This window comes from Sparus aurata, chromosome 16 (assembly GCF_900880675.1).
Source record: "Sparus aurata chromosome 16, fSpaAur1.1, whole genome shotgun sequence".
Classification (NCBI taxonomy): Eukaryota; Metazoa; Chordata; class Actinopteri; order Spariformes; family Sparidae; genus Sparus; species Sparus aurata.
Genome location: NC_044202.1, coordinates 20714437 through 20737200, shown reverse-complemented (window position 1 = coordinate 20737200; position 22764 = coordinate 20714437). Strand labels below are relative to the sequence as shown.

General features: G+C 44.6%; 1 protein-coding gene across 1 annotated transcript in view; it reads right to left on the bottom strand.

The window, feature by feature from the left end:
• Window positions 1-11044, bottom strand: part of bach2a (BACH transcriptional regulator 2a) — a 39645-nt gene extending 28601 nt beyond the window's left edge. Inside the window, exon 1 of the mRNA XM_030391518.1 lies at window positions 10716-11044. The gene's annotated coding sequence lies outside the window, so the exon portion shown is untranslated. The remainder of the gene's footprint in view (window positions 1-10715) is intronic.
• Between the last annotated feature and the right edge of the window lie 11720 nt (window positions 11045-22764).

The window sequence follows — 22764 nt, the reverse complement described above, 5'->3', positions numbered from 1 at the left end:
TTGCATATGGGGCTGCATAGCCGCAGACCAGTCAGGGTGCGCATGCTGAACCCTGTTCACCGCTGAAAGCGCCAACAATGAGCACACGAGCATGAGAACTCACGGGGAAACCTTTGGTCCTGCCATCCATGTGGATGTTACTCTAACATGTACCACCTACCTAAGCATTGTTGCAGACCATGTACACCCTTTCATGGAAATGGTATTCCCTGATGGCTGTGGCCTCTTTCAGCAGGATAATGCGCCATGCCACAAAGCAAACACGGTTCAGGAATGGTTTTAGGAGCACAACAACACGTTTGAGGTTCCCCAGATCTCAATCCAATCGAGCATCTGTGGGATGTGCTGGACAAACAAGTCCGATCCATGGAGGCCCCACCTCCTAACTTCCAGGACTTAAAGGATCTGCTGCTAACATCCTGGTGCCAGATACCACAGCACACCTTCAGGGGTCTAGTGGAGTCCATGCCTTGACGTGTCCAACCACAGCGGAGTATGATGTCATGTGACCCAGGTATTTATACAAATAAGAGACAAAGCACTCAACTTACATATATGGCTTCAGTACGAGGTGCTCACACATATTCACTCAGTTTGACTTTGTGCACCACTTTAAAACACCTTTTTAACGCGTGGATGCCGACGATCAATGTAGGACTGACACACAGCAATGATCTGTCTCGCATCCTGGTTGTTAACTGTTATTTTTAATTGCCATTGAGGACAAACCATCACTGGCAGGACCAGAATGCTAGTAGCATAACAACAAAGAAGTGGGGGGCCAAAACATGACAGTACACGGACCTTGGAGTGAGGCTCCCACACCGCTGCACCACCCACAGTTAGAGTGGAGAGGAGCAGGGGTGAGCGAGATTAGAATAGTACAGAATAGGGAACCTAGGGCCCTATGAAATCCGTTTTATTTTTTCCCAATTTCCGTTTTATTTTTTTCCCAAATTCCGTTTTTTCCGTTTAAATTTTTGGGAATTCCATTTTTTCCATTTAAATTTTGTGAATCCAGTTTTTTTTTTTTACCTTTTACTCTTATTTTACTACTAAAACAGTGTTTCTTAATGTAAATGACAAGATGTACACAAATTAAATAGAAATTACCTTAAATTTATTGAGGTGACAAACACATTTCCTCAATACTGTACCGTGGAGTAGCTACACTAAAGTGCATCAAAAACATCTGATTTCATCATGTCTTCATACAGTAGTATATTTTGTGTTTTTATGGGTTTAATTTGGGTTTCACTGAATAAAAACCTGGTCAGCTCTCAGGCAGATCCAGTAAATGTTTGCATACCAAAATTGTTCTGAAAATTTAAGTTGTAAATATTAAAAAAAATTAGCAAAGATGACCAACAAAATGAGAAATTATACTCGTGACGTTATGTCAATAACATACTAACCAGCTAGCAGTGAAAACACCAACCCTCCCCCTGTCCTCTGAGCTCCCAGCCCAGGCAGAGTCAGCTAGGAGGGCTGTGGCTAACGGGGCTAGCTAGCTAACAGCAGCAATCACTCTGGTGATATGCCGATAATATGAATCGGACAGGTGGCTAACTCTCACGCATTACACTTTTTAATTATGATTTCTCAGGTCTGCTTCTTTGCAAAACAACAGTTCACCTGACACATACAAAGTCGTTCGGGAACAGCTCGGCTCTGTACAGAGGGGTTAATGTCGAGTCTCTCAGTTTTTTACGTGGGCAGCCGCTTCTCCATGCTTAAATTGTTTTGACGGGGGGGTGGGGACTTGTTGTGCCACCCAGATTTGCTTCCTTCCGTGCAGTTTTCCTCAGACATAGGTTCCTCTGCCACACGAAAACAGCATTTAGTGAAATTATGTCAAATTCCGCGATATTCCGCGTTTAACAATAGATTCCGTTTTAATCTACCAATTCCGTGATTCCGTCCGCGATTCCGTGATCGCGGAAATCATAGGGCCCTAGGAACATCACTATTTGGTGTGTTCCAGAGCCAGTCAGCTGTAACTGCTCCCTCTACTTATCCAAATAACAGGCGTCAATCACTCATCAGCACGTCCAATCAAACAAAGAAGGCCATGCTTCAGCATTTATACAGCACAGTATACATATATACAATATCAATTATATGTTGATATATGGTGTGTGTCACATCAAAACTGTGCAATAAATGAATCATTTGTGAGAGGGTGCAAAGCTCTCAGCTGCCAAATGAGTCATAAAGGCAGGGATGTTGAGCAGAGGATTAGTTCGTCTTCTTCACAAGGCAACACGGTGTAGGCGTGAAAACGAAAGTACACATGTGGGCTGCTAGACACCCACAAGGTTTCCATAGAGGAAAACTGACATGATCACATCACCTTTATGGAAAACAGTCAGTTCTTGCAGGGGTTTGCAGGAAAACCAAAATGCTGCTTATTCTGCTTTTGGAATTACACACCGCAGCAGAGGAAGCTTCAGTGACTCAGATGTTGATCTCATCCATACACTCATGTTCCTCTGCAGTATGTCATAGCACCCTCCTCACATCTCCTCCTGTCCTCGCATTGTTAGAGACGCCTCTGCCCTCGGTAACCCAAAAACCACTGAGGAGTCAGTTCTGATTTCACCTGTCTGACTGTTACGGATGTAGTGGCAGAGGACTTCCCCTCCCCAGGGAGCTCCCCCGTGATCACATGCGCTCCCTTTCACTTCCATTCCCTCCTTTCGGCTGGGAGGCCGGGCTGACATCACTCTGCCCGAGGCTGCTCGGGAAGCGTAAATTGGATCAGGCTCGTCGGGTTTCAGGGAAAGTGAAGCTGGTTTTATCTGTGTGAGTCATGCTCAGGGTGGGAATGCTGGAGAAATTCAACTTCACTACTCTGGGAAGGCAGCCAAAGCAAACAGGAATGAAGAGAAAGGATCAAAACACAAAGAGAAAACACTTTTGGCTCCAAATACAAGCCCTCAGTGTTCATACTGGCTGTATACATCATACAGCCTACAGTCCTATAGCAATTAGAAGCAAGCTTTTCCATCCAAATATCAAACTAAAGACAAGCTGTCTGTTCACTTGGCAGTTGTCTGTGTAGTCGCTCTGCTGATACGCTCTGCTAAAAACAATCAGAAAGATCATGAAGCTCCACTTTCAAGGGGCCTCGTTTATACAGTAACTGTTGCTGACGCTTATGCCACTTCCTACAGAGAGGATGGGGATTAAAACAAATTGCCTGCACCTGTATGAAAACTCACTATCTCACTTTGGAGACTGGAACAAATGCCAGCACAGATGGCGAGGAGGCAGGGGCGGGTCTATAACATTTAGTTTGATACTGACATTTTGGCGGTCTAGAATGACGCACACACAGAAAGAAGGGGGGCACATTTCACTCGTTTCAAATTTAAACATTATCATTATCCATATGAGACAATGAACGAGACTTACATTTGATATTTTCATCAAGATTTTACACCACCACAACAGCCACAGCATTAAAACCACAGACAGGACAACGTCGTCATCGGGCTGTTCAATCTCTGTTAAGAAATGTGCAACGATGTGACACCAAAACGCTTGTTTAGTTCTGGGGAGAGCTCATGGTTTGGGTTAAAGTTATTGGACCTTTGTCATCATGGTTTCAACAACCATCCCTCGACTAAGCACTGTTGTGGTAACGGTTAAAAGAAAGGTTGACTGTTAGGAAACAGGAAACAAAGTTTAATATTTGATTGCTCTATCCACCCACAGGAAGCCTTTCAATATAAATCTACGGATGGGCATTTCATACAAAAGTGCTATTCGGTATTCTCTGGGAACTATTCAACGATCATTCGAAGATCACCCACACCCACACACTGCACGTCCAGCACTCAGAGAAAGCACGAGGCCACTCAACTGGCCGTCTAAAACTTGTTTCCATCGTATATTACATATATATATATATTTATATATATATAAAACACAGAATACAGTCGGCACAATGGAAACAAGTATTAGACGGAAAAGAGCAGTCGTTAAAGCAGCTTGAAGGGGGATGAAAAGAGATGGAGTGACATGACAGACTTATCAAAGACACGCAAAGACACAGGGGCGAACAATCTGTATCGGACCGATAATGGGAAATGTATATCGACGACTGGCCCATAATTAAGTTAAGGCTGTGACTTGACAAGCACAGCATCTGCACACTCCCACACAGTCAGTGCACCTTTAACGTCGGTTTGTGATCTGACAATAAACACAGACAAGAAGAACAAGAAGAAGAAGAAGAAGAAGAAGAAGAAGAACAACAACAAGAACAACAACAACAACAACAGCAACAACAACAACAACAACAACAACAACAAAGGAAAGTGCTGCACCTGGTGGTTATAAACTATAAATACAAAATGAAATGATAACAGACACGAGAAGCTTCCCTAAAAAAAAAATAAACACAAATAAAGCATCATCTCCTCACTAGCATCCTGTAACACACCAACATGTCCCCCTTGCATTATTCTGCTGCAGTCTGAAAGCTACCTCGAAGCTAGCCACATGGTGGCAAAGCATGACAGAGTGCTTGTTTGTCACCTCTGCCACTGTAATCCTTCATAGCACACAAACCCTAACTGCCTCTCACATCAAAGCCAGAGCCATGAGACACGGAGGAGAATGTGAGAGCGTGTTAATGTGTCTCGACAGGTGGAACCTCCACAACATCCAGCAGCCTTTACAGCTTCATTGGCACAGTTACATCAGCCCACAAACAGCTCCAATAGCCCCACTCAGGCCAGGAAACACTCAACTGGTTCACCACTAGGGGCACTGTTTGACATCAGACAGTTTGAGGGCTGTGCAAATTGTCAGGATTGGGAGGAGTATTGACTCCCAGTCACTGTCGTGGTCACTGGATCAGCCCAGCAGCAGAGATGGAGGTGACGTCATGTGCTGAGTGTAAGTGTGGACGTCTTCCCAGGTTCAGTGGGTTCACACTTGGTTGTTGGGTGAGTGTGTTGTGCTGTAAAGCTCACAGTGCAGGGAGCTGCTCACCCTCCACCCAGCTTCCTTCCTGCTGCTCTGCTGGGAGGATGCCCCGTCTACCAGAGCTGCAGCTACAGGATGACATCACATGTTCCAGCTGCTGAGTCTTCACACAACAAGCAGTTTTCTTTAGAACAAGATGTAGAGAAATCAATGGTGGAGTTCCTCTGGTGTCTATGCTTATATGTGCATCTCTGCTGACACTGAAGATATTCAGCTAACATATATATTTATATCAAAATATTGGCATTTTGATTTAACAGAAACAGCTCATCAGTTATTAAAAGAGTTGATATTCTGTGCTTTAAATGATTAACTAACTGTTGCAGCTCTACTTTTGTTCCCGGTCACCAGTCCTGATGTAACACCGCAGCTTCCTGTCGAGGATCAGAGCAGGACGCCACAACTCTTCATTTATTTAATTCTCAGTCTCCATTAGCTGTGTCCCCCAGACACTCTGATGAGACGCTCTGTAAGCTAAACAACAGATTTAGCTTTAGCTAAGCTAAATACTATGTTGAATATGTAGGATTTAAGCGGTGCCCAAAACAGCTGACCATCATCTCACCATCTGCCCCCCTGTCTGCACCAATCACCGGCAGCCATGCCAGATGGGTTGCCAGATCTGTGACAAGGTTATGCACCAGATAAACCAGAAATGCCAACAATGCCCTGGGCAGCGGCAGCTGAGGGCTGGAGAGACAGGTCTCACTTTTAGGGTTGTGAATTTGGTGTGGATTTGTTAAATGCTGGTTTACTGAACAGATTCGACATCTCGTCCCCTCATTTTAGTACAGGCCCTGCACATGGTGAGGGTACAAACGCCCCTGCAGACAGATTGTCTCCTCATCAGGAATTCTCAGTGTGTCTCTCAGAAGTCCAAACAATGGCTGTTCAAATCTGTTCCCCGACACAAACCCGCAGCAGCAGCTTGGCGTTCGATGAAGCGCTTTAATGTTACAGGAACGCCATCTCTCGCTCTGGGATTAGACGATGATTTTGCGCCATGACAAATTTGCTGCTTGGTGACACTTTTCATTGTTTTAAGGTGTGAACAGATGGATCCATGAAATATTTAATGTGCAACAGTACAAAAAGGGTAGCCGTGTATTCTGTCGGACATGTAGGCCAAGACGATTTTAAACCAACAGAAACGCTCTGGAATATGTCGCTGCACGCTGGTTGACTGACTGATAAGACAAAGGCTGGAGCAGATTTAACTGAGGCAAAATGTACCAGTCGTCTGTCTGAAAGCAACAAAATGCGTCTTCACATACGGCTGCACAGAGTGAAGTGATATGTTTGTGTACAACCGTGATGTGTTGAAAAGTTGTGTGTTGAAGTAAACAAGTATGGAACGCTGTGATCCTGCCCTATCACTGAAGTTAGCGACAGAGACACCATTCAGCCCGTTACAACACACTGTGCCATCACCATGACTTATCACCATGTTGCTTAAAGGCACCACACTCACAAGAATGAAACAGACAGAAGGACAACCTGAAAGCATCTTGCCTCCGACAACCGCTATGTGTGGCACAGAGGTTTACAACAGCAGCTCCTGAGATCTGGACATCAAACTTGTCCATGTTGGATTTCAGTCATATTCTGATTATCTGTTCAGCCATGGTGGAGGCGGAGCTTTATCTCACAGGGCTGTGAGATGATTAACAGATCTAGAAAAGAAAAGTAGAAACATTGTTTTCCCTGGAGCATGTTGTGTTTTTGAATTCAGACCTTTGTCTTCTTTCTTCTTGACCCATCCCCTCAGCTGAACCTTTGAGCTTTACCTGCAAGTCACCCTTCTGCCTGTCACATTATACTGAGTGATGTCGACTGAAAACACTGAATGGTATCTAGAGCAGATATTATGGATCTGGATCTGAGTTTGGATCTGAGCACCATGGCAAGGCTGATCTCAAATATTGTACAAATATGTGAAAAATGATTTGTTCAAAAAGTGCAAAAGATGTGACGATTTGTTAAAAATGTTACAGATTGGTGATTAGTACAAATGTGATATCATTCATTTAAAAACTGTGTGTGTGTGTGTGTGTGTGTGTGTGTGTGCGTGCGTGTGTGTGTGTAAAGTTGCACACTGTCACATACGCAGGTGTGCAGAGATTGATGAAAATATTCCAGGTGTGGACGATAAAGAAAGGAAGGAGAGGAATATCACTGAGACACTTTCCTCTGTCTGCCCTCGAGCTGTGCTCCGCCTCCTGGGACGGTCTGTACTCATCACCTTCACACACACATGCACGCACGCACAGACACACACACACACACACACACACACACACACACACACACACACACAGGCTGCCCTTGATCAGTTCCTCTCACCTGCACACTTTTACACACACACACACACACACACACACATGCGCGCGCGCGTAACAGTGCTGACTGTGAATTATGTATTACAGTCTTCAAAGTCTCTCAGACAGACAGACAGACAGACAGACAGAGATGAAGAAGGCGTACTGAGGAAGACAGCAGCCCTCTTCATCACCCTGAGCTGTGGCTGTAGCTGTCCTCAGTCTTAGTGGAGTCTGCAGGATAATCTCCCACATCAGCTGGAACAGTTTATCGTTTATTATTGTCCACGCTGTCTTCTGACGTTTGATCGTGAGCTGAGCTCATCACTTCATTCACTCATCCAGTCACGGTTAGTCCGTCTGCTCCCTAGTGGTCGATGCAGGTCACGACAGTTTCTCCCTCTGAACCACAGCCAGCACTCACTCAGTGTCTCTGGGCTCGCAACACACATTTATTAAGCAGACTGCTTTGCCTGTATGACACCATGTGTCCCCTGTTTAATGATTAATAATGATGATAAATGCAGATTTGTGTTATTTACCTGCCGTCTTATTAAATCCATTGTACTCTACATTTAAAAACATCCATCAGAACGTCTCTGTACACTTTCAACACCTTCTGTTTTTTTAGATCTCATGATTCATGTTTCTGTTGCTCTAAAGGTCAAAGGTCAGTACTTCGTCTCTATCACATTAAAGCCTTGTACAGGCTCATCATCTCTTCCTTTCATGTAGGCTTTTTTCACAACAGTTTCCTATTTAAGCTTTTCCACTGCAGCATTTTCATATTCCATTGGTCTCTTCAACTGAACCTTTCCTACCGTACCTTAGAAAGTGCTTCCATGTTTCATCAGACATTTTCATTTTCATTTCTTTTTTCAATCACGTGGTATTGCTCTTTTAATTGTCTTTCTTAATGATGCAATCTTTCGCATTCCTCCTATTGTGTATAAAAGCGTGTGTATGTGTGTATGTTGTATATAATATAAGGGGACCTAGATGACTTCAGGCCTAAACACACTAGAAGAGATGGATGAACGATGAGGCCACTGCATTGTGTTTATTCTTCATATAACTTCCATGAGATTTAGTTTTTTTTTTTATAAAAGTCTCGCTGAAGTAAATTGTCTAACTAGGATATAAATAAGACACACACACAGTGAGTACTGGTTCCTTTGTTTAACCAGTTTAAAACACAGTGACATCGCCGTGCTGAAAGTGAACTTTAGATTTGAAGAACTGTGACGAGGAAGCAGGTGATGACACAACAAAGGTTCTCTGTTCATCATTTTCCCCATCCTAATCTCTTTACACCGGCTGTACTGCACCACCTCCACGCAGGCATGGAGATTCAGAGAGTCTTCAAACTGACAGTCTGACCTTACTTCCTGTTTCAACAGTAACTGGCCAGGTGTGCAAACTCAGGTGTGAAAGTGGACAGAGAGTTTGAGGCATGCTCCACATTCTTCCCTTCACATTCCACTTCCATGTTGCCGTCTGTCAGCCGTGGAGGCGGTGGTGTGTTTTCGGAGTCAAGGTGGGACTGAGCCTACCTGCACAGATCTGTGACTGTCAGTCAGCTGCTCCTCACCTGGGATTCCTTCATACACTCCAACACAGAGAAGAACAGCAGACACTGGCACATGTTATGTTGTGTTATTTCATTGTTTCTGGTCCTCTAGAGTTTAGAGGGAAGGGAAGCAGCGACACTCTAGCTGCACTTCATACATTAGACTGTGATTTTAGTGTGAACTGTCCCTTTAACGGTTTCTCTTCCAATCCTCAAACATCTCGGTTCGCTAACTTCACCTCGCCACTCTCATTAAGGAGTTACAGCTGGTTATTACTTCATGAGTTACAGGAGACTGAAGACCACAGGAAACACGTCCCACACCCCTCACAGGACGCAGACCACCCACACACACACACACACACACATACCACAGGATGTGCCCGGGCCAAACACATCGATACGAGCATACCCTGTACTGTCGAAAAACATCCACATGTTCCAACATCTCATAATGCTCCACAATTAAACCACAATCATCAATTTACAGGGTGTGTTGGCATGTAGTATCAGAACCTTACTCTGTGTCTGTGTTCATATCTCTTTGCTTTACATACACTCCTGCTCAGGACAGACTTAAAGGGCCATTCCTTTCTGTTAAATATACTACACCTCCCACAATGCAACTGTGTAAGATCTTCTCTCCCAGCCAGGTGAATGGCTGATAAGTGATGAATTTATATAATGTGTCTGTGACCACATTTATATAACTGCTGGGGAGGTAAACTGACCTCAGTGTCCAACCAGTGGTGTACCTCTAATGTCTCACTGATCACACCGTTATGTTCTGACATCACTGTGGACAAACCAGTGGGCAGTGTGTCAGAGACAGGCAGGAGTAATATCTCAGCAGTGTTTTGCGGCCTCGGGATAACTGCTGTGCAGCGGTGCTGGTGCTGCTGGTGAATGTTTAATTGTCCTCCGTAACCTCTCATCTCATCTGCAGCTGAACTGTGTGTAAACCTGGAGACAGACACGCATTAAAGCCTCCGGTGTGGAGAGAGACGGGAGGTGGAGGGTAACAAAGAGCTCATCTGTTCCCACCGAGGCTTCTCCACAAAGATCACCCGCACTCAGTCACACCGGAGCACCCGGAGGAGAGGAGGGCACAAGCTGGAGAAGAGGAGCCTGGTATCACAGCACAAACATGTCCGAGGCTGCAGTGAGGTGAGCAGCTCCGTGCAGGAGTCCTGCAGCAGCAGCAGCAGCAGCAGCAGCTCTCCTGCAGCAGGACTCCGCTTTATTCAGCGGGCTGTTTACTGAAGCGACTGCTCGGCGGCTGAGGGCGGGAGTAAGGGGGAGGGAGGCTGGGTCCTTTGTCCCTCTGCAGCCCCTTCCTCCCCCAGCATGACAGGAGCCAGCCCCGATTGTCTGCCGTGCAAAACATGGGACGGTCGGGTCCGTCCGCGGTGTGAGTCGGTGAACTGACAAAGAAGTGTGACGTGGAGGCTGATAATGTAAAGTCAACATATAGACTGAACAGCTTAGCAGCCGTACAGCAGCTCTGCCGACACTCAGGCTGTCAGATGACTCAGTGTTTGTCTCGTGTCAGAGCTGTCTGAAAAGTTTACTGTCAAACACATCGCGCGCACACACACACACGCACACACACACACACACACACACACAAAGCCTCCGAGCTGGACCAGAACCAGCACCGAGCAGTACCACAGAGGAGGCTCCACCGTCCGCTGCACGCCGCGGCAGCGCGGCTACACCAGCACCGGAGCAGAGCCTCGGAGCACGGATCAGTGCAGGCACATCCACGGCTGACAAGGAGCTCCTGGAGCCGAGCCCGCCGCCTGCTCATTATCCCCCCCAACGCTTACCCGATTATCCCGCTCGTCTGCTGCTCGGTCCGCTCCTCACAGATCAGAGAAAAGAGTCCACATCGTGCTGGATGTCCGCAGCCCTCCGTTCAATGGACCCGAGGCATCAGTCGGTGTGAGCGTGTGTGTGTGTGTGTGTGTGGATGAAACGCCTTTTCTCCTCTAGGAGCTGCATTGTTGACATTGGCTTCCTGACGTCATGCTGGCCCTCATTCACAACAACGGCCGAGCCCCCCTCTGCACGACGACGGAGGCTGCAGCAGAGGATCAGCTCTGCACACTGAACACTACTCTACACATGCTGCCACACGCACCGCTACATACAGCCTCTGTCAGGGATCGATCACTGAACGGTAACATTGTGAGGCTGGTTCATCACGAGCAAATCAAGTTATTAAACCTGCAAAGTGTCTTTGAGTGCCTTGAAAAGCGCTTTATAAAATAAATGTAATAATATTATTATTACATTATGAAGAAGAGAGAAAAATAAATGTGTGGCATTTTTTACTTGAAACAATTAATAGATGATAATTTAAAAAAAAAGAATAGGAGCTGGTTAATCTTCTGTGGACTGACTGATCAATGTATTGATATGGAAGCATGTGATTACAGACCGGCTGACGTCATTGGGGTTACAGCCATACTGTAGCTCCCTCTTGGGAGGGAATCATGCTATGCAGGGTCGAGGTGAAGTCTGAACAAATGAGTCTTTTGCTGAAGATGGTGAGTGACTCTGCTGTCCTGACATTGGCCAGGAGTTCTTTCCACCACTGAGGCGCCAGAACAGAGAAGAGTCGTGACTTCGCTGAGCGACCTTTGTTTGCTCTCAGTGATGGTGGTACCAGCCGATCAGCTGATGTAGAAGAGTGAAGTGCTCGCGCTGAGGTGGTGGTCTGACCAGTGTTTAGAGGTAGACGGGGGCAGTTCCGCTGCCTTGAAGGCCAGCACTATCGTCTTGAATTGGATGTGGGCCACAACAGGAAAGCCAGTGGAGTCATTGAGGAGGGGGGTCGCATGGGAGAATTTGGGTAGATTGAAAACGAGGCGCAATGCAGCGTTCTGGAAACGCTGCAACAGTTTAGTCTCAGAGTCAGGGAGTCCAGCCAAGAGTGAGTTGCAGTAGTCCAGGTTGAGAGGTGACCAGCGCTTGGACCAGGAGGTGCGTCTAGTCCCTTGTGAGAAAAGACCGGATCCTGCAGATGTTGTACGGGGCAAATCCGCAGGATCAGGCCACAGCAGTGATGTTGGGGGTGCAGGATAGTCCTCGCCGTCAGTGAAGACAGGTTCATGCGAGGGCAGTCTTTCCCAGGGATGAAGAGGAGTTCAGTTTTGCTAAGGTTGAGTATGAGGTGATGAGCAGCTGTCCAGCGGAGATGTCTGCCAAACATTCTGAGATGTGCGCTGCAACATGGGTTCTGGAGGATGGGGTAAAAGAGAGGAACAGCTGGGTATTGTCTGCATATCATTGGTAAGAGAATCCATGTGATGTGATTGCAGAGCCTAGAGATCTAGTGTATAGTGAAAACAGAAGTGGTCCTAACACTGAGTCTTGAAGGACACCAGTTTCCAGAAAGCAAGTTTTGGCCAGTGTGGTCAAAACACTTGCTCAGTCAGACGGGTAATAATGGATAATACTGCTTTTCTTGTGAGACCCAACAAACTCTTCCTCTGATTGGTTGCGTTTCCTTCGCTTGACTCAAACTGTTAACTAATAGTGTGGCAATGCTTGTGTCTCTTTTTCTCAAGGGTCTCATACGGTGGTTTACAAGCTGTAGTTTCACCCGTAAACACACAAAGCTCTTCAGCCTCCTCCCAGTCCTCTGCTGCTCCTCTCAGAGTCTTTCATATTTCAGATCTTCTCTTCACTTCCAAATAAGTTCTGGGCATGTCGGGTGTCTGCAGGGCAGCCTGCCACCATTAGAAGAGCTGTCTGTCAGCTCTGCCGAGCCCAGAGAGACACTGCAGCTGACAGCTGAAGAGGTTGGTGTGTTTACTGAAGTAGTCCACTACATCAGTGCAAACTGTGTCAGTACACAAACCAATCTCAAGAAAAACACAAACACAACCTATTAACACCAGATATACAGTTATACCTCTAGGTCAGTTTAAAGGAGTCATCACCCGGAAATAGCAATTTCTCTCGTTAAATCATGCAGGTCTTACATGTAAAACACGAGTGTGAAAAGTAAGACGGAAAAAAAAAGAATTTACCATTCAGAGACATCCTGCTGTAAACGTGTCTCTTCCACCGTCTCTGCCTCTTCACTCTCCCGTTCGGTTTCCGACTCTGGCTCGTACATAAATGCCTGAATTCCGTAAGGTTCGTTATTTAGTGTGTGCGCCATGACAGGGGGCTGTTTATGTTTTGGAGTCTGTGTGCATGCAGGCTCGCCACCCATTCCAGCTTTGTCCTTCCTGCAGCCAATCAACGCGCGCCTCATGACATATTAATACAATGCACATTCGGACCGGTCAAAACCTCGCACATAATCTCGCGTGAGAAAGTCGCGGTATGAAAAAGCGTCAGAACAAGCTCTATGTTTGATTTTTTTTTTTTTTTTTTTTTTTTCTAATAAGTTTTAAGAATTGACCCAAAGCGATCCAAGAGGGACTGGATATGTAAAAAACCAGGTGATGACTCCTTTAAGACTATGATTACAAACTACTCTTCATTAGAATGTAGATATATTTATACAGTAACTATGTGCTGTCATGTATGGTTGTTTACCATTTGTCACATTTTCAGCACTTTTTTGTTTTGTTTGTGTTGTGTCATGTTGCTTTGCTTGCAGTTATCATTTTCAGCACTTTTTTCAGTTTTATTAGTATTCTTTTACGTTGTTTCTCTCTTATGTCATTTCATGTACCTGCTGTATTTATCTATTCGGCATCATATTTGTTTGTTTCTGTTTGTTATCAAATTTTTGCACCTGTTCTGTTTTATTAGTGCTCTTGACATCATTGAAAATGATGGCTAGCCCTCAGTGATTTTTGGAGATTTAAAGAAAGGTTGAATGAATGGATGGATCAGTATGTTCTTGGTGGCCCACTGGCCTCCCCCCCTCTCACCTGTCCCTGGGCACAAGTCTTACCGAATTTCTGTCGTCATCTCTCTGTTAAACTTGTTCAGATTATTTGTCTTCTCCACTCAAAACATGGACCCAGGCCAATCAGAGCAGAGTACAGTAGCTCTAGCAGAAAATTCCTGCTGCTATGACTACTACTTCGCCTGCTGAGGTAGAAAAGCTGTAAAGGAGTTCACACCATATGCTTTGATCACGTCAGCAGTATGTGAAAGCAGGAAAAACACAGGTAGAAATGATACAGTGAGTGATGTCTGAACTCCTTCTCACTGCTCCAGCTCAGAAAAATATGTTAGTCCAATTCAAAATTTGAAGGAGCCTATGTTTCTCTCAGGTGGTCTGTGATACAGATCCTTGTGTCGGCAGCATTTAAACACTCATTGTTTACCCTGCTAGTCTCCTAAACAACTGAAGGAGATGAGGACTTGTTTTAAATATGAGAGCAGCTGTAAGCGTTCTTGTTGTTGTCCCTGACTTTCTGTCCTTTGTGCATATATCGATCTCCTCCGTCGTCTCTATGTCACTACATGAACATAATCAGCAGCTAGAGGTCTAAACAGGAGGATCCTGAAAGGCCTATTTATGGAGTTCTCTATTCTGATTGGATAAAGTGGGCAGGGATACCAGAAAATGTCTTCTCTTTGATTGTATGAACAGGTGGGAGGAGACCAATCACTGATTACTGTTGAAAGAGAGAACTTTTAATAGAATATATCCATTCAGCTCATCTGGTGTCATACAGTTCTCCAGAAATTAATTTGAAAAGGCGTTATTCACATTGTTGTCGTGTCATTGTGCATATACTTCATGCAACTTTTATCTCAGCTGCTCCAGTGAAGATTTATCTTAATAAAGGTGTAAATCTGCTCTCAGATCAGGTTGTGATGTGCTCTCTCCTGCAGACTGTGACCACAGCAGACGAGCTGTATGGAGACATCTGATGTTTCTTTGGTTGTTTCTCTGTTTTAAATCAAGTCTCCAGCTGCTTCAGTTGTTTAGCAGAATGCTGCAACTCTGTTTTACTGTGAAGCTCAAGAAATTATTGGGTGGATTTCCATCAAATAAACACATATTTCATGGTCCCAAGAGGATAAATCCTACTGGAATTGGTGATCGTCTGTCTTTTCACCTCGCACCATCCGCATTTGTGGGTAACATTGCAGGTAACAAAACTACTGAAATCCCCCTCTCATGCTGTGGTAATTAGCAAATGTTAGCATGCCAACACTGTAATATATGCAAATTGGTGAGCATGGTTTGTAAGATTATCTGCTAACCATCATTGTGCAGCCACTAGGCTGACTGTAATCACGTTCAGTAGTGTAACATGCAGTTTATGTTATGATTAAGTCATTTCAATATCCAATCCGAAATGGTGAAAAGCTAAACAGGAAGGTGCGTAATCAATGACAAGTCCTGATCACACGTTCACTCAGGCATAACTGATGTTTTCTCACAGCGATATGATTATTATTTATTATTCAATCATCCTTAAATCTAACCACCACATGTTGATTTTAAATGCACTGTTCATGTTTTCATGTTACCTGCTATGTAATTTAACGAACACATTAATAGTGAAAGTATTTCATAGCACAGAGAATTAAAGTAGTGTCCTGCATCCATTTCATTCAAGTTAGACTGTAACACAAAGAGGGATCAGTGGTACTGTGTTAAGTGTCATTCCAGCTTGAATGGAAATTAAACCAGGTCTGCAGTGTGCTGAGGCCATTCTGAACAGGACAGTAGGTACGATACAGTTCCTCATACAGAGTGTAATCCTGTGGGAGCCGGCAGAGCTGTTACATTTTATCAGTTCGCCACAGACAGGCACCTCTCGGGCCTCATTCTGGGCGGCTGGATTCAGATCAGCCCACATTCTCAATGTCAAGATGTTATAAATAGCCAGAACTGATTTGTACAGCTCCTCTGGCAGCTAAGATCGGCTCAGCGGGGGGACGTGATGTTCTCAGGGATGAATCCATGGGTAGCCTGATAGGACTGGAACGACAAAGAGAAGACACGCTAACTGGTAGCAGCATCCTGCCGGATCCTCTGCCTTTATCTGTCGACGCAGAAAAAATGATTTGTCTTTGCATTCAGATAGAATTAGTTTACTTGACACTGCTGTAATCTCCTACAATACAACCACATAGCAACCCGTGGCTGTTGATGAGCTCCGTTTCTACTACGAGAAGCTCACATTGTCAAATTCACACGCTCCTTTCATCACGTTTCAAACACGTCTGCTTGTTGTGTGCCGTGTGGGTTTGAGTTTTCACTCAATGTGGTACAAACCTTTGGGGGCGTATTCGATCTACAGTAAGTCCATTGAAGAAAGTGAAAATCCGATCTCATATCTCTTTCACACTCAACAAAATCACACTTACATCTGGCTTCAGTCGACAGTGGAAAATGGTTCAACCAGTCACATGACTCACGGGTGGTTTATGGGCTGTGATGGACACACAACATGCTAACTTTCAGCCCTTTATAAAGCATGATTTATGACTTACATGACGTCCAGGACACTGGTGAATAAATACTTGCATCTATCTGTGTTCCAACATCGTTCAGTCACTACTTAGATTCTTTTATCATCAGTTGCGGAAAAAAAAGGATTTATCTCATTCAGACAGACTGAGTCTCATTAAAACTAGTTAAACATCTTCTGGATGTTTTCTGATGAGGTTTATGATCCGCTGCTTTCTACTGGTCACTGTTTTTCCAGCACCTTTATGAGGTCAATCATGACACTTGGAGTCAGTGGCCTATTTGGAGTGAGTTTATCCACATTGAAAAAAAAAACTGCATCTACGCACTTATTCACTTAAGATAAGTTTTGGGGCCTTTATTGATAGGACAGCTTCAGAGAAGACAGGATCAGTGTGAGAGAGGGGGAGTGACACGCAGCAAAGAGCCCCAGGCCGGGACTCAGCGAGGACAAAGCCTCTCTACATGGGATGCCCGCTTTACCAACTGAGCTAATTGGCGACCATATGCACCAATTTTGGTGTAAAAAAGGTTTCTATGCAATGACACATAAACCCCCAGATGATGAGCACAAGGACACTCTGAGAAGCAAATGCTATCTGGTGTCACAGATTTGTACCCTTTTTGTAGCTCTTCGCTCCAAGCCCATTGGTTCAGGTGATGTTTAAAAAGGAAGGTCAGGAATTTCCCTCAACAGGCATCTGCAGTTTTTTATCAGATGTTACTCAAACTGGAAGCTGTAGTGCATTTGTTGGGGTCTATTTTTTTAGGCTGATTCACATTTGGAGACATGGGTGTGTTATGCTAGTAGGGGCTAACGTAGTCAGGCTAACTTGAAGGGGCCGCAATGCACCATCCAACAAACTGGTCGGATAAACAGCTTCTGAAAACCTCCATCACCTCTTCCACCTGTCTCATGTCACAGTGACCGCGTCCAACCAGCTCTGTAACAGTCAGAGACAAAATCCTGCATAATCTTTACCTGACATCAGCATCATAGAGAAGTACAGAAGACTTGATAGCTCAATAAAAACCGGCAGAGATGAATAATCAGATACATTCGGCTCACCTCCTTTAAAAGACTGCAGATGATGCTGCTGATGTCTGTTTGTACCAGCGTGACAAAGAGTGCTGGGTTCAAATTCAGTCCAACCTATCATCCACAAGCTTTCTCTGTGTGTGTGTGTGTGTGTGTGTGTGTGTGTGTGTGTGTGTGTGTGTTTGTGTGAGCCAAATTACCACAGAGCATGTCAAACTGTTTTTAAAGGGAGCACTGGGATCTATAAAAACCACTGCATCACTATGGAAACCGCAGCCTGGCAGACACACACACCTCTGATGGAGATGACTGTTAACATCGATAACCTGCTGTACTGCAGCTGCTGCTTCTGATGGAGGTGATGCTGATGAAGGCGATGAGATGAAGGTGATGATGATAATGACTTTTGGGACAAATTGTTTCACCTCATTTGTTTCTCAATTTACCCACAAATCAAAGCAATACAAGTGTTCCTTCTCAAATGGTCTGTTTAAAGAAGTAAATGAAACTGAGCATGAAATTAGAAAAGATAATAGTAATTTATTGGAATGAAAATCTGCATTATGTGAAACGAATATCTTAAGCTCTGTGTTTCCGTTTGACCACGGCTTCTTTCCAGACATGCTTTGGATTTGAAGCTTTAGTAACCTGCAGTATGAACGAGCACACAACATTTATTTGTATACTCTTTCGTGCTGTGTTGTTAGAACTACAGGTGTGTACTGCAGCTGTTTGTTACTGATTAGTGTTCCTCTGCCTGGCTGCTGTGTAGCTCATTAAGCCCTGGAGTTAACGGCGCTGTATGGTAGAAAAGTGGATTTTTGGTTCTCAGTCCCAACTCGTCAAATAATGAAACTCGGGGTTTCCTAACTCCTCCAACAATGATGTTGTGGGATGGCATCCAAGCCGTCCTACAATCCCAAAGTGCGGGACAGGAGATATTGAGAGTGAGGAGTTGTCGTCATGGTACAAAGCCCCTCCCTCGATCTCGCGGGATCTTCCCCCTCTCCGCCATGATGGCAGGATGCCGGCGGCAAAACACGATTGTTTACGTGTGTCCTTAACTCTGTAGTAGTGGAGGTTTTTACAATTCCGCACTGTTTTACCATGCCTGGAAGTCACTGCTGCGATAAAAACTGATTCAGTACCTCACACGATTCATATGGAAAACATAGGAACAATGGGATACAGTTTAGGTTGCCGAAATGGACACAGCATAAGGAAAGCAAGTCTCTGACCTGACGAGTAGACGCCGGATTGCTTGGTTGGCTGCAATAAGAAGAAAGGACCTTACTTTCGATCGCACCCCCCAGTCGATGAGAGTGTGTTCTCTGCATTTTCACTCGGGTACATTCTCTAAAAATGTCTTTTTGCCGGTACAACGCTGTTTTCACCACCCCGGGGCTTGTAGATGGCCAAGTCCTGCACCCAGCCGCAGCAGAAAGTCTCGTAACATTCCAAAGACTTGTGGCTTTTAAACTCCTGCATTGTGTAGTAACTTACACCAAAAACAAGGTAACTGACGATGTCCATGTATGTGCATGGAGGTAAATGATCCAGGTCTCTGTGCCATTCCGCTGCAGGGAGCTCGTATGGGTCGATATTTTGGATGTCCGAGAGCTTCTCCAAATACCGCTGTTATGCGCTTGGTGTGAGCTTGTTCCTGTAAGGTCCCTTTTCTTTCGCCTTATCTTTTTGCATTGCTTTACTTTCTTCCCTTTCTTTCTCATATTCGTAGATCCGTCTCTGTCCCGCCGAAATAATAAATGCGCAGAAATTAAAGAGCTCTGGACTGTTTAGTCGCGCCTCTGTGAAGTTCTGCAGGCGTTGCCCCTGACAACCGATAGCGTCTCCTACCATCATGGCCGACCGGCTCAGACCCCACCCAAATCAACCCAAATCAGCACGTGACTCCTCAATCTCAATAGGACGGAGGTGATTTACAGCCGCTCTGAGCAGGACTGTGAGACTGTGAGGACGTGAAGACACGGCAGGTGTGGACAGTAGAGAGACGAGCCACAGCAGGGGGTGATGTCTGACGTCTCACTCTGTGAGTTGAGGATTTCTTTAGACTAAACCAAAGGTGACTGTGGAAAGACTCAGAACTTTGACTTAGCTTATGTCCAGTTTGACTGAAGTGTGTTTTACAGTCAGTGGTTAGGGTAAGGGGGTCAGGGTGAGGTCACACAATTTAATTCAGAAGAATTAAGAAGAACAAGTATGGAATCACCTCCTCTCTTCACATGTCACTTTACATTTTTTACTCGTTAGACTACAAAGTGAACCTGCTGCTTTTACACCTCTGAGCTGAAACTACTTCAGTCCATCACCTGTGGAGGTTCAAAGTGGTGTTAGGGGACAGGACGGGCCAGGGATAGCTGCTAGGCATGCTAACTTCAACAGACAACTTTGCACCACAGTACATAGACGTCATTTCTTCACACTCTGTTGGTTTTGTTAGTTCATTAATTGATGTGTAAAACAAAGATTCTGGGCACAACTTACGAACTGCTCCTTTAATTGAAGCTCCTGTTGGTGAGGAGTTTGATTTCCGAGTCTCATTCCAAACTCATCAGATACTTTGGGATGGTGGCCGACTCGACCTACCATCCCAAAGTGTCAGTATTTGAGGAGTCGGGAAACCCAAAGCATCAGCACTGTTAGCAATCTTACCAACAGGAGCTTCAGCCACAAATCGTGTAGAGGAAACAAAGATCCACCGTTCATTCACAACGATGGCTCCAAGAGATATCCCAAACATTCGGAGGTAAAGGATGGACGTATTCCGATGTATGTTTGTTTTCCGAAATGTTAAATGCCTCAGGAATATGTGCTGTAAATGAAAATGTCCTGACGTCACAAAATTGAGTGAATTTTGGTTGATATGAGTGATGCGAGCAGATGGCAGAGGCACCTCACCATGTTGTCAATGACTTGAGTAACAGTGGCATGTCATGTTTTGGGATGCTTATTTCACTGTTGTCAAAAGATCTGGACTGAAGTGTTGAATGCACTGACCAACTGACAGCGATTCTTCCTGGCACTAAAATAAGAAAACAAATCAATGAAACATCATTCCAGTGCCTGTGAAGTATAATATGGAGATGGACGAGTATTTTAACTGCTGTGCACAGCGGCTGCAGGAATGTGAGGAATGACAGTGAGCTCAGCAGAAAGAGCCCGGACAGGCTCGATGGAAGAGACGGAGATTTATCTGATTCTCTGTAACACGGTCTGTCTAACACACCAGACACACTGTAAAGGTCTGTCAGCACAAAGTTACATCTTTAATCATAGTTGCCTCAACACTGAACACTCGAGCCTTTAACCCTTGATTTCAGAGTTTCCATGTGTCCGGTGATTCTTTAGGCATGAAACATGAATGTCACACTTTATTCTTTTTTTCTAAAAAAAAATAAATGAATATGCTACGACAGACAACCATGCACCACTGCCCTCAACAATCATTAGCACATGTATGGTGTTATGGTACACTGCTGTTCAGACACGCTCTCACTCCTACAGATCAAATCCAGCAGCTCGGTCAGTGGAGTTAAACTAAGAGGCTGCACAGTCAAGTTAGCAAGAACAGAGAAGATGCACCGCCCAGGAGAACTTTCAAACTAAAGCTTCCTGACAAACAGTTCACATTAAGACTTTGGAGTAACATTGTCACTGTTGCAGTCTGGTTAGGTTTAGGCACCAAACATACTTGGTCAGGTTGAGGAAAAGATCAATAGGTCAAAATAACTACATTTAATTTATGTAATGCAGGTTAATGTTGTATTTTAACTTATTTACGTAACATAATCACTCTGGACTGGAGGTAGTGATCATGAAACAGAGGTCCCGACTGTGATGGGAGGCGAGCAGAAGGCTGAGGTCCCGTGTGAGGGCTCACACTCACCATCCTCTACGTCCTCAGCAGCGCCGGCACTGCTGCAGACTTGCTGCGTCTTGTTTTTCTGGCGGACATTCATCATCTCTGCTGTTAGTGCTCTCACTTCCAGTCACATGGTATGTACTTCACTCCTCTGAGGACCTTTCCATCATGTGCTGCTCTCCGCCTCTAATGACAAGGATGATCATGAAGCTAAACGCACAATAGTTAACACGCTGCAGTACATACAGGAATGACCAGTAGCAAGTCAAGTCAAAGTGGGCCAGACTGTGAGACACTGAGATTTTGATGATGTTCAATCAGATTTGGTCTGTCATCTCTGCGCTCCCCTACATGATATCATCTTGTTATAACTGTAGTTAACAGTGCTGTGTCTGATATGGCCATGTCGGTGCCCCTGGAACATCATGATGGATGTTGCTCCAGGACTGTCATTGCAAACCTAAATCCAGAAAAATAGCAATGTGAGCGAGCCATCATTGCTGACAGGGTAACGTATGGGGCTGCCACTCTGGAGACAGCAGGTTAAATGTGATGGATATTGAGAAATGGTTTAAGTGTGTTGGTTTAATCCTACTTTTGCAAAAGTAGGGTGGCCCGTGGTCCTGACGCTTTCTTAAAAACACAAAGACTTTATCTCTGAACGGATATAAAGATAAGTAATTCAGTAAATAGGTAGAGTTCAGTTCATTGTTTTTGGATTTAATTATTATAATTAGATCACCTTCAAGTGCAACTTTACATGAAAAAAAGGTGAAGGTTCTGAAACTCCAGCATCGCGCAGATCGAGTTATCGTGACAACATCAGTGACTTCTGGGTAGAAAAGTGCTCATTGGTTTATTATTATTGTTATTATATTAATTTTGAGAAGATGTGTCACACTTGTTTAATTTTGTTGTACCATTTATAGATATATGGTGCTGGTCCGGCCTGTCTGAGGTTTCTGCTCTGAGTCTTTGATATCTTCATCTCGGACTAACTGCTGGTTCTGGTTAAACTCAAGCGGTCATTATCTTTAGTCTGTGGCTTAACAGGTAAATGAAGTTTTATGACCTAATGTCAGTGAGCGTGCTGTGATTGAGATATGAAAGCATCAAACACATATTTTAGATGACTGAGACATATACACTGATATAACATCATGGGAACAGATGATTCAATAGTATGTAAGCTAGATTTCCACCAAACTTGGATGGAGGAAGTCCTCGGCCAAGAGTAGACCACATAATCTTTTGGTGCAGATCTAGGAGTTTTTTCCCACTTTGTTTATCATTGTGAGATTGGACGTTCATCATCATCATTTGGTTGAAAGAAAAATAAAGAAATCAGCCATGTTTAAGCGGCCGGCGTCTTTGAGTGAGTACAATTTGATGTGGATCCAAATAAAAATCTCAATCAAACAGATCTCAGTGTCTTGATCTCAGATTGGGCTTGACTGAATTAAAGGTTGACTGCTGGTCCTGGGCGGAGGTGTCCCCCCATACGAACAGTAAACCTGCATTAACAGAAGTATTGTGAGTTAAGACGACTGA